The following is a 12,563-nucleotide window of genomic DNA, read 5'->3' as shown; positions in this document are numbered from 1 at the left end:
GTTCTGTCCATAATGACACAGGTAGACTGTTCCAAAGTGCTGGATCTAACCAAAAGAAAGCATTCTTTCCAATAGAGACAAATTAGACTTTTGTGGACAAGGCTATCAGTCTATAAGCTGAAAGTGAGTGCAATATTCTATCGGGTGTATATAAGGGATGATAAGTGAGGCCAAATAAGAGGGATCAATCTCAAGAAGTGCTTTGTACTAATATGAGTATTTTAAATTACAATACAATATAATATAATAGTGTCTTAGATACCACAGTTCTCTACAAGGAATCTATGTGGTTTACAATAAGACCTGAATCAGTTCTTGACGTTACATTATTAAGCCTGATCTTTCTATTCTGCAGTGCAATGGAAGCCAGTGGCATTGTATCAGCAAAAGAGTTACATGGGCAGTTGCCACGCTTTACATAACACTAACAGCAGCGTTCTAGAAAGTATGAAGATGCATAATATTTTCTTCACAGACTTCTGTATATACTCAAATATAAACAGATTTTGGGGCCAAAAAAATGACTCAAAAATGGGGGTCTGTGCTTATATTCGGGTCATCGCCCACGCCGCCTCTCTCCCAGACCTGTTGCAGGCCTCTACCAGGGCCTGCTGTATGGCCTGGTGGGGGGGCCAAAACATGAGGGATCCCTTCCGTCGCTCTTTCCCAACTGACTCTGCTAATTTTTTTGTTGTTTTACCTCCCTCCTGCCTCCCCCCATGGTACCTTTTTTGAATCCCTGGTGTCCAGCAGTATACCAGGCAGAAGCAAACTTTCTAGCTCTTGACCCATGCTGAACCCTCCCTGAAATGGCGCCTCGAGTTCTCGTGGCCCAGCGGTGCACTGGGCATGATGCAAGCTATCCTTGCTCACTGAATGGTTGCCCCGAGTTCTCACATCTTATATTCGAGTCAACCTTTTTGGGGGGGAAAAAGGGTACCTTGTTCTATATTCGGATCAACTTCTATTGAGTATATACGGATATTGAGTAGTGGTGCTGGCTGGCTGGTAGGGGGGCGCTATAATGCTGTAATGGAATGGATATTGTGCAAGACATGTTTGTGGAGTATGTTGTAGATTTTTCTACATATGAGATGCCTCCTTTCATGTGATTCTGGTAAATCTAGTAGAAGCATATGTGATAGTTAAGGTCACGCCCAATAGAAACTTATGAAAAGGTTAGTACACAAATATTAACAAAGTGAATATGGATTGCGGCAAAGGCCCAGAAAATAACATTAGAGAACAACAGAAAAACACTAGGGGGGTTTACCAGGAATTCTGGATAGGCCAGATCATAGGGAAATCAGGTAATATATAACACACTGCTAGAGGTATTAATGACTCCATTTTGTATTTAATCTGACTCCATTTTGTTTTCTGTCGTTATTTGTGTCTCTTCTTGGTGTAATCATATATCGAACTTGTTCCCTTTTTGTGACAGGTCCCCAAAGATTGCCAGCTAGATCCTCAGATGCACCACCCACGTTCAATTCAATTTCATAACGTTAAGCTTAATGTGCATTGTCTTCAAGCCGGATCCAATTTATAAATACATTTAATACTCCATGTTTACTTTATAAATATATAGATTTAATTTTTAAATTTAACTTATCTTTTAGTTCGTGGTCTTTCTGTTTTAGGGACTTCCTTTTGCCAACAGTTTCGCTGAAGAGAGCTTTTTCAAGGCTGGGTCCCTATATAAAGACAATGGTATGTTAAACCCAATCCATGTAACCTAAAAGCTTTATCCATAAAGCATTAGCTAGTCATAAGTTACCTAATAGTTTTAAAAAACGCCATCCCTCTAGACCACGCTATCTCTGTGAATCAAGATGGTGGCAGTTTGGTTTACTCCCCTTTTATGTTACCTCACAATGCGGAACAGCTGAGTGGAACGCGTTCAATACTAATGACTTCCTCACTGAAACCGCACGGAGGTGCATTGCTCTCTATAACATTAAAGTCTGAGGATCTAGCTGGCAATCTTTGGACCTGTCTCAAAAAGGGAACAAGTTCGATATATGGTTATTGATGAATGATTTTTGAGCAAAATTTATGAATGAAGTGCAGTTAGTTGGATTATATCTTCTTGGTATAAAACATACTGAAGGTTTCCTGCTTAAAAAAGGCCGGGGTTTTAGCGGTGTATGTCATGGATTGTCATGAATTCCTCATGGCTTAAGTATTAACAGATGGTCCCTGGCATTCCAATGCTGGGTAGAGAAGAATCTTTCTTTTATATGTTTTAAAGAATTATGAATATGACTGAGATGTGAAATATGAGTGTTGCTTGTGTATGGATGATGGGATTCCCAAGATTATTATGAATGTGAATGTATATTAAACATGAGAATTGGTTTTGAGAAACATATTTTATATATTTTAAACCTAAGAAATCCTGAGAATTAACACATCTGCAGTTTGACCTATCTGACCTTTCAGCTAGCCTACCATAGAAACTTGTGAAAGGTGGGCTCCTTTAGCCCACAAAGGAATTTTCAGTAAGGAAGGTTATATGGGTTTGTGTGCGTCATTGGAACTTGAAACTGTCAGTTTTTCCAAAGCAAGTTTTCTCCTGACTTAGAAAGCTGTTTTGGATTCAAAGTTTCTGGGTATAGTATAATGTTTATACATATGCAGAAAGTTTGTGAACAGATATATAATTTGTAAAACTGTTTTTTGAGCCTGGCAACTATGTTAAAAGAAATTTCTTTGTTTATACCAAAAGACAGCCTCTCTGTTGCTGATTGGTTGACAGGTGTGATGTTCATGCTAGGCATTGCAAAAGTATATAAGTGAACCTTGTGGAGTGGTTCTTTGATATCATATTTGCTAGGAGAGATGTACTTTGACATGCCTGACTATATATGATTTTCTTGCACAAATTACCTGATGAACATTGAATTATGATAAAGCTAATAAAAAATAACCGGTGGAAAAAAGTTTGTGCAATTGTCATTATTCCCGGGCACTAAGGGCAGAGTTTGGCATGTTACCCTGTTCAATATTATAATAGTCTAAGCATAAGACCAGTAGTGGGATGAAGCAAAGAGTGTGAGGATGCATCATCAAAATTTCTAATTGACCAAATTTTTTTTTTTACCACACGTAAGATTGCCCAGGAATGACAGTTGGTAATCAATCAATACCCTAGACATTTAAAGGAATCCAGTACTTACACAGATAGAGCAAATAGAATAGGTGTACCCATTAGTCAATATGTAGTCTGTTCTGTGTTAAGACTAAATATTTAATTTTCCTTTCATGTATTAAAAAGCATTTAGGTTCTTCAAAAATATGATAGGGATGGTATACTGAACCATAGGGTACGCAATCCATGCTCATTAGCATACTGCGTAAAATGGAAAATCTTAGCTTTTGAACACCTCCAACTCCCTGGAGTCTGCTGCTCTCTTCAGTTTGTACCAAAGCATGTTGAGAGGCTCTACAGTAAAAGACAGGAGGAGGAGGGGCATGGGAATTCCATCACGAAACCAAGGTTATTTTTAAATTTTTCATTTCATTTTAACAGGATTTTGATAATTGTAAACCGTTTTAGGTATGTTTTGATAAACGGTATATCAAAGATTAAATAAACTTGAAACTTGAATGTTATAACAATCATTAATGAAACTGTAATTTAGAAAAGAAACAAACATTGCTACTGAACAGTAACAACACATTCAATAAAACCAACAGCTTGAACATTAGTGAACTCAATCATCTCTTGAGATTCTAATTTACAGTCTGACCTCTAAAACCAATAGTGTCGACTGGCAGAGAAATTTTAGCTATGGAGAGGACCATGAAGCTTTAGGCAGAAAAGGTGCATCAGAAATTATCGGGCAGAGGGTTCAGCATACTATCCTTATCTACTAGAAAAGAGCATGAGATACATTCTGAGAAAACATGGATGACAGCAATCTCTATGGCAGGTCCATGATTATGGAATGCTCTGATTGGTACATTAAGGTTGTGTCAAAACTAGAGAATGACACGGTGACAAAATTCATCACTGTTCCTGTCCCCACAGATAACCGCGGGAAATAATCCCATGTCATTTTTTAGTGTCTATTTCAGCCTCAGTCCTTCTACATCAGCATTCTTCAAAGCAAAGCTTGAGGGTCAGTGGTTGTGGCCATTCATACTCTGATTTTTCCCTCTCTCCTTAAAGAATGAAGATTGTTTACCGTGGTTATCCGCGGGGACGGTAACGGTGATAAATTTTGTCACCGTGTCATTCTCTAGTCAAAACCTAAAGTCTTTGAAGAAATCTTTGAAAATTCATCTGTTTGTGAGAGCATTCCTATATATTTTCGGTATCACTTATCGCATAATTGTAAAGAATTGTATGTTTGTAATGTAATGATGTTGTGTTACTTTGAATTATGTATGTAAATGTGATCCACTTAGGTTATAAGCTATATACAAATCTAAAACAAATATCTTATTTTCCAGTGCAATAGGGATGGTATTCTGAACCATAGGGACGTAATTAAGCAGTCCCCAAAGTCCTGGGTGGGATAGATAAGCCTACCCAAAAGTTGAATCCTCCTGTACTACTACATCTACCCTATAGAAGTATGTGAACGTGTGAAGTGAAGACCATGTCGCAGATCTACATATCTCCTCTGAAGATATCACCCATTGGTTGTTTGCTGCAAATGATGTAGGTAGAAGACATCACTGACCGAATTCACCTGAAAATGGTGGCCTTGGAAACTGGTCTGCCTTGGCTCGACTCTGGTTAGTACACAGAGAGTCTGATGAAACTCATTAGTCACTTCCAGGTAACATAAGAGAACTCTGCAGATATCCAGAAATTTTAAAGTCTTGTCTTTCCTCTTTGAACCTGTAGTCTGACTTCTGATTGAAGTGAAATGCTGAAATAACTTTAGGCAAAAAGGAAGCTACCATACTCGCTTCTGTAATCCTTAAGAATGGTTACCTGCATGACAAAGCTTATAATTCTGAGACTCTTGGCTGAGGTAATTGCAACCAGGAATACCACTTTGACCGTAAGATCCATGAGAGAATCTTCTAAGGCCTCATATGGGACCCTACTGAGACCCTCTAACACTATGTTGAAATTCCAGGAAAGAAATAGATCTCGGAATGGTGGACTGAGCCTCAAGGCTCCCTTGGAGAATCTAATAATATCTGGGTAAACCACTAGTGAGACTCTTTTCTTGGCCTGTAAAGAAAGCAAGGCCTGCCATTTTCACCTTAAAAGATGCCACTGCCAAACCCTTGTCCAGGCCCTCTTGGAAGAAGACCAGTATTGATTATACCGAGGCTTTGTGCGGCTCCAGATTCTCCTTATTGCACCAGTGTTAAAAGGTATTCCATGCCTTAGCATATGCCAAAAGAGTGGATGGCTTCTTGGACCTTAGTAGGGTGGTAATATCCATTTCTGAATATCTTTTATTGACTAGCTCTGTGTGCTCAAGACCGAAGCAATTGGATTTTCTAGGGCAGTAAACCCCTGTGAGAGCAAGTCCAGATACACCTGGAGTTGGACACATTTGTCCTCTTGTAAACATACGAGATACGCATATCATGGATGCCTGGGCCAATCCGGTGACATGAGAATTACCTTTCCTGGATGGCTTGCTATGTGACAGACCACCCGGCCTATCAGGGGTCATGGAGGAAAACACATAAAGTAATCCAGTCTTTAGCCATGGTTGAACTAGAGCGTCCAGCCCTGCACTTCTGGTTGAACTAGAGCGTCCAGCCCTGCACTTCTGGTTTCATATCTCCAGCTGAAGAACCGTGATGTTTTCTTGGTGCACACTATCGCCATTAGATTGAACGGCGGATGCCTCCAGCAACTGACAATGTCCTGGAATGCCATCAGAGCAACAACTACTCTCCTAGGTTGAATGTCTGCTAAGGTAGTCCGCTTGCACATTGTCCATTCTTCTACATGTGCTGCTGTGATGGCTAGCAGGACTTTTGCCTCTTGCTGGAGCAGGTACCTCCCTGCCAGTTGGCATACACTACTGCTGTGGCATTATCTGAGCATATTCTTAAGGCTCTGCTTTCTGGCACTGACTCTAGGTTTCGCAGTGCCAGGTCGACCACTCTTAGTTCCAGCTTGTTGATCGACTACTTCTGCTGAGATTGTGTCCATTCCCCTTGCATTGGGCAACCTTGATGAGATCTTTGAGCTGCCAGTTGGACTTCCACAGACCGACCCGCAAACCTTCCCCCCTCTGACCTCTAGACCTCACAAAAAGGGAGGGGAGATGAAGCACAACTGGTGCCTAAACAGCCTGTGCTCCAGCCCTTGACCCAAGTCAAGGGGGCAAGCAAATGCCAGAGGATAGAACCCTGAACTCCACAAATCTTCAGCAGGCTGGTTGAAACAGGTCCCTGAAGGATACATCTGCTAGCTGCAGACTTAAAAATCTGCTCTTCTCCACGCAGGCAGAGTAGACCCTTTAAAAAGGGATCTCTGACTTCATGAAAAAGATGTGATTAGAGCGATAAACTGCACAATTAAAAAAAGAAATAAACCAAGCAGATCAGACGACACCTTTATGCTCGCCTGCACAAATAGAAACTGAAGAGGGCAGCAGACTCCAGGGCGAAGGAGGAGGTGTTCAAAAGCTATGATTGACATCTTCTGCAGTATGCTCACGAGTATGGTTAGAGTACCCTACAATTCAGCATACCATCCCTATTGCATTGGAAACTACCTTATTCCAATGATGGTCAGAAAGCCAGTGGGCAACTGTGCTCAAGCACTGCTGCAAAGGACCAAGGTCTGGGCAGTTATTGAAGTATAAGTCACAATAAATATATTGTCTGCATAAAAAAGAAACAAACTAAAATATTGGATAAGCTAAGCCAGAAGATTAAAAAAGATGTTCAATAAAGTTGGTGAAAGGGAAGAACCCTGTGAACTCCACAGGAAAGAGTACCACTGGTAAAGATAATAAACCAATTTAGCTTGTGAACTTCTAAGTCCAATAATATGCAAATGGGATAGCAATAAATGATAGTCAACTAGATTAATTACAAGCTTGAGGTCTAGAGAACCTGCTAAAGCATTTAAGGCCCCATTCAATGCAAAAAAAATATATGATGGTCTACTAGCTACCAGAGTAGCAAAAAATAGACCACCACCTCGTCCAAATCTGTTGACCACACACTCAACTAGAAAACATTCAGGAAAGAACTGAAAACCATACTATTCAAGAAATTTGTCAAATGATCTAACCAAACCGTATCGACCATCCAGATCCTGACGCATACTATAGCTATCAACCTGTAATCTCCCTGGGAATGCCCAGGCTAATTTCTTGTTGTAAACCGCCTAGTAATGTATATAATTCTAACATGTTAGGTACTTAAGAAAAGCTATAAGTTTGGTTTCTGTACTAGTCTAGACCAAAACCCAGATTGCTGAAGATGTAGAGTGGTAGTAGAATCAAGAAATACAATAAACTGTTTTAAGACTTCTTCCGTTCTTCGCTACCTTCACTGGAAATCACAAGTTAGAAATTGGGCTAAAGCTAGTAGGTAGTGCAGTATCCAATGAGGGTTTCTTCAGACTTGGTTGCACCACATTTCCTAGTTTGAGACATTACTCCAAGGTCAAATGTTGACATAGCTTTATTAACAACAGTAGAAGAAGACAATTAGATTGCAGTTTAAGCCTCTTGGAAAGGAATAGGATCCAACATACAACTGGTATTACACAGTACTGAAATACCAAGGACCCTAGAAAAGGAAGCTTAAATGAACACCAGACTAGAGGTTAAATACAAAGCTTGGCTCCTCATCTGTATTGAATGATTCCACAGGGGACAACCCACTTCTCCACCAATAAGTTCCTGTCATCTCAGGATATACATTTTTGTTATGTACTGTAACTAGCTAAGCTCATACCACTTAGTATAAGTAAATGAATCATAAGTATGAGGGTGGTTTTGAAAAGATTGGTAAAATGCAAGTTAAACAATATAGTCTTCATTGAGGGCTATACACCTAGTCCAGTGAGTTCCAGCTTTTTCGTATCAGTAGGAAAAAATAGACTTATGAAAAAACTGGGATGCACCCTGGGAGGGAGCCATAGGTGCCGGAGCCAACTGGGGCTTTTGGCCCTTCCTGGTGCATCCAGGAAGGAGAAAAGCCTTCCATTTGAAGAGGTAGGGCCTACCAGAAGGAGGCATCCCTCTTGCTGTTTCTGTATTAAGGTACAGGGGTGGGGGTGGGGGGTCCTCGGGAGTGTCTGGGTAGCCAAAGGTAGGAGGGAGTGGCATGCTGCCTGCTGATGATCTTCACGGGGGGGAAGGCTGGGTGGATGTGATCTTCGTGGGGTGGGTCAGGAGCATGGGGGGTTCTAGGTGGCTGAGGCAAGAGGAAGTGGGCATCCCTCCTGCTGACAATCTTTGCCAGAGGGTGGGGTGGGGGGGGAGGAGTTCCAGGTTTCCAAGACAGGAGATAGTGGGCATATGTCCTGCTGATCTTCATGGGGACAGTTGGGAAGCTTTGGGGGGTCTGTGGCTGAGGCAATAGGGATGTGCATAAAACAGATCTTTAACAAATGCGTACATGGCAGACCTGTCAGTAATTTCACGGTCATTAAAGCCGGTGCTACATTTTGTGCATCCTTAAGCGAAGTTTAGGGCATCGGTCAGAGTGCTCATTTTAATACTAATGAGGTAGCTTGCATAGCAGAGTTGGCACTTATACCTGTTTTTACATCATCTAACAGTAGTTCCCAACCCTGTCCTGGAGGACCACCAAGCCAATCGGGTTTCAGGATAGCCCTAATGAATATGCATGGCTCAGATTTGCATGTCTCTCACTTCCATTATATGCAAATCTCTCTCATGCATATTCATTAGGGCTAGCCTGAAAACCCGAATGGCCTAGTGGTCCTCCAGGACAGGGTTGGGAACCACTGATCTAACTCACAACGTTTAAGTTTCATCCAGGATGTCTAGTAAAACATTCGATTATCCCTGCAAGACATCCAAGTTGGCCCACATCCTGCCCATAATACTGCCCTGACCACTCTCCAGATATGCCCCTTTCAGCTCTAGGTGCACAGTGGCATTCAGAGGAATAAACAGCCCGCTATAGGTCCAGAAAGTCGATTTGATTATGTTTAACCTTACCTGTAAACCCGTTCTGAGCTCTTTGGGGAATAACGGACAGAAAACAAATTAAATAAATAAATAAAAAGGTGGCTCAACTCGTAGTCTGAAATCTGAGTACACCTTCCTACTACTACCTCTCCATGCTACCCCCCCCGCTTCATCCCTTTTCTCTAGACCAGTGGTCTTACACTGAAACCCCTTTGCAGGGCCACATTTTGGATTTGTAGAGACTCAGAGGGCCTCAGAAAAAAAAAGTCTTATTAAAGATATGACAATTTTGCATGAGGTTAAAAACTCTTTACAGTTTATAAATCTTTCCTTTTAGCTGTCTTAGGGCTCCTTCTACAAAGGCGTGCTAGGGCCTTAACGCGCAGAATAGCACGCGCTAAAATGCCGCACGCACTAGCTGCTTACCGCCTCCTTTTAAACAGGCAGTAGGTTTTTTGGCTAGCGCACGTGAATCCAGTGCGTGCGGTAAAACCTGTAGCGCACCTTCGTAAAGGAAGCCCTTAATAATAATATTGTAATTTATAGCTAAAGAGACATATGATCAAGAAACTTTTATTTTACTTTTGTGATTATGATAAACATACCGAGGGGCTTCAAAAAAGTACCTGGTGGGCCGCATTTGAGACCACTGCTCTAGACTTACACTAGGCATACTGTGAAGCCTATAATACTTTTGGGTTGCAAGTGGAAGGCAATTTTCGGCTACAGAATCATTCTAGGTAACTGCATAGTTTTTACCTATGCAAAAATTATTTTGGAACCTTTAAAACAACTTTCCACGGTATGGAGTTTACTTTCCAAGTTTCGAGGAATAATAGCTCGTATTTTCGATATTTATAGGATGGAATAAAGCTTAAGATAGTCTACTTTTATCTTCTCTTGCAAAAAATAAAATAAATAAAAAAAAATATATATATAAAATCCAGATTTCTTTTCACTTAATACTGGTACTTTGTTATTCCTGGATGAGGAGTTGTGTTTTGAATGTGTATAAGCTCTTAGCTGCAATGCAAAAGGGAAAAGAGCGAGAGATGAATTAAACTAAACCACATTAAAAGATAGTGACTTTGGGGGCGTCACGTGCCTGCTTGTAAGATGGCCGCTTAGCTCCTCTCCTCCGCTTCAGCCCCGCTAAACTTTTTTCCACGCTCGGCCCCCGAAGTATCAGAGTGACCGGAAATCACTCTCATATCATCGCAGAATGTCTTCTAAGCAGGGTAAGACTGATTCCTCCCCTCCCGCTGCTCCCAGCCCGTCGCACTCCTGCCTCAAAGCGCTCTAAACACGAGCCACCATCTCCCGCCAAGGCCTCATCCTCCTGCACACCTGAGATTAACTCCTCAATCTCCCAAGACCTACAAGTTCTTCGCGAACTAATGCAGGAGAATCTCGCTGCCACCGCTGAAATTAAAAATGAGATGGGCACCATAATGTCCCAGCTAAAACACCATAATACTCGTCTAGATTTAGCTGAGGAACGGCTTACAGCACATGATCTCAATACCAAGCAATCCAGCGTGATTTACATAAGATCACCTCCTTGCAGTCTGACCTGGAAGATTTGTCTAATAGAATGCGTCGGAGCAATGTACGCCTCATTGGATTACCAGAATTAATAGAAGGATCTGATATGATGGCGTTTTTACATACTTTCATCCCAGACACACTGAAACTTCAGTTTCTCCACCACTAGAGATCGAGAGAGCGCACAGGGTCCCCTCGGGGGCCCTCCATCGCCTGATAAGCCTCCCAGGCCGGTAGTTTAAAAAATTACTACGCTACCCTCAAGCCATCCAAATTCTCCAATCTGCAAGGTCTGCCTCAAATTTAATGGCAGATGGTAAACGCATTTTATTTGTTCCTGATGTCTCAAAAGCCACTGCTCAGAAACGAAAAGCCTTTCTCTCCATGCGACCTCAGCTAAAGTCCATAGGTGCGCAGTATGGATTATTCTACCCGGCCCGCATGAGAGTGACATACCATAACCAGACCAAAAAACTTTGATAATCCAGTGGATCTTCAAAAATATCTGGATGAAACCATAGGAGTCATGACCTGATCTCCTGCACTATACTGCTAAACCCGCTTTTCACTTTGCGGGGCCGCACCCAGCATTTGTTCTGACATGGGGCTGATTGCGGAGAGATTGCTGAGCCTCTCTTGCCAGCATGCGATCCCATTCTTGGATCTTCATTTGTTTTATTCTTCTCAGTGTCTACAAGCATGTTTCCTGTGTTGTTTTAGTTTTTTCCTTCTTTGCTTCCTCCCTCGTGATGAGATACCCACCATTGCTCCTACAGTATTCCACTCTCCTATCTCCAATATCATCTGGATTTCACCGCTGCATAACCGCCTTGATGACTAAACTTCATATTGTCTCTCTCAATGTTAAAGGAATCAATCATCCAATTAAAAGGAAGAAGATTCTACACTACTTCAAGCACCTTGCTGCGGACATCTGCTTAATACAAGAATCCCACCTTACTCTGGATGAAGCACAGAAACTAACTGGTGGTGGGTGGAGCATTGCCTTGCCGCTCCAGCTCAGAACAAAAAGAATGGAGTTATCACCTTGATAAAGAAAAATCTAAATTTCCAGCTATCCTCACACAGCTTTGACCCTAATGGTAGATGGTCTCTAATCACGGGATCCATTTTAGGCAAACCTCTGAACCTCTTCAATGTCTACGCCCCCAATGCGGATGACCCTTCCTTCTTCCAAGCTTTCAATCTCTCAATACCTCTTCTTCGACCTCCAACACCATCTTTGCAGGAGACCTCAACTTTCCGATAGATCCCTTCATCGACCGCTCCTCTACTTGCCGTCCTGCCAAACTGAGGGTTCGAGCGGCTCTCACCAAACTCATGGACCTCCATGGATGGTCGGACATTGGAGAATCCTCCATCCCACCACTAGAGACTACACCTTCTACTCTGCTCCCCATCAGTCCCATTCAAGAATTGACTATATTTTGGGCTCCAAAGACATTGTGAACCTTGTCACCTCATCACAAATTCATGATATCACAATTTCAGATCACGCTGCTGTATCCTGCACCCTCAACTGGTCCACCAATCCTTCATTTCGACAATGGCTGACTAAACAATTTTCTTCTACACGACGAGACCTTCCTCTCTCACATCAAATCAGAATCTCAAACTTTCTTCTCCAATAACCTCAACTCAGTATCGCATTTCTCATCCGTTTGGGAATCCTATAAAGCCTGGCTTAGAGGTGAAGTAATCAGCTTTTCAGCTTTCCAACTCAAAAAACGTAAATCAACTTTGGCATCAACTTGAAACGGATATTCACGCAAGTGAATCCCAACGTACAGTCGACATGATCCTCTTCTATACAAGAAACTTCAACAATTAAAATTTCAATACAACGAAATCTTCAGCTCCCTTGCATCAGCTTCCATCTTTCGTCGATCT

Source organism: Geotrypetes seraphini, chromosome 3, assembly GCF_902459505.1.
Source record: "Geotrypetes seraphini chromosome 3, aGeoSer1.1, whole genome shotgun sequence".
NCBI classification, from domain to species: Eukaryota; Metazoa; Chordata; class Amphibia; order Gymnophiona; family Dermophiidae; genus Geotrypetes; species Geotrypetes seraphini.
This window is presented reverse-complemented; position numbering follows the sequence as displayed.